Source organism: Bison bison, unplaced genomic scaffold (assembly GCF_000754665.1).
Source record: "Bison bison bison isolate TAMUID 2011002044 unplaced genomic scaffold, Bison_UMD1.0 scf7180017864037, whole genome shotgun sequence".
Lineage (NCBI taxonomy): Eukaryota > Metazoa > Chordata > Mammalia > Artiodactyla > Bovidae > Bison > Bison bison.
In genome coordinates, this window is record NW_011494609.1 from 11797550 (window position 1) to 11798071 (window position 522).

The 522-nt window shown below is 43.5% G+C and overlaps 1 protein-coding gene across 2 annotated transcripts in view; it reads right to left on the reverse strand.

Moving 5' to 3' along the window:
• Positions 1 to 522, reverse strand: part of SH3BGR (SH3 domain binding glutamate-rich protein) — a 72988-nt gene that overhangs the window by 28263 nt on the left and 44203 nt on the right. The gene's annotated exons all lie outside the window — the stretch shown is intronic.

Below are 522 nucleotides of genomic sequence, written 5' to 3' on the forward strand. Positions count from 1 at the left end.
GTTATTAAAAGATTAGTAGCATTTAGATAAATTGGAGAAGGAAATGGCAACCCACTCCAGTGTTCTTGCCTGGAGAATCCCAAGGACGGGGGGAGCCTGGTGGGCTGCCATCTATGGGGTTGCACAGCGTTGGACACGACTGAAGTGACTTAGCAGCAGCAGCAGCAGATAAATTGAGGTTGATAAACTTGTGGCCTTAGGAAACATCACTACAAACAAAGCTAGTGGAGGTGATGGATTTCCAGTTGACCTATTTCAAATCCTAAAAGATGATGCTGTGAAAGTTATGCACTCAATATGCCAGCAAATTTGGAAATCTCAGCAGTGGCCACAGGACTGGAAAAGGACAGTTTTCATTTCAATCCCAAAGAAAGGCAATGCTGAAGAATGCACAAACTACCACACAATTGCACTCATCTCACATTCTAGTAAAGTAATGCTCAAAATTCTCCGAGCCAGGCTTCAGCAATACGTGAACTGTGAACTTCCAGATGTTCAAGATGGTTTTAGAAAAGGCAGAGG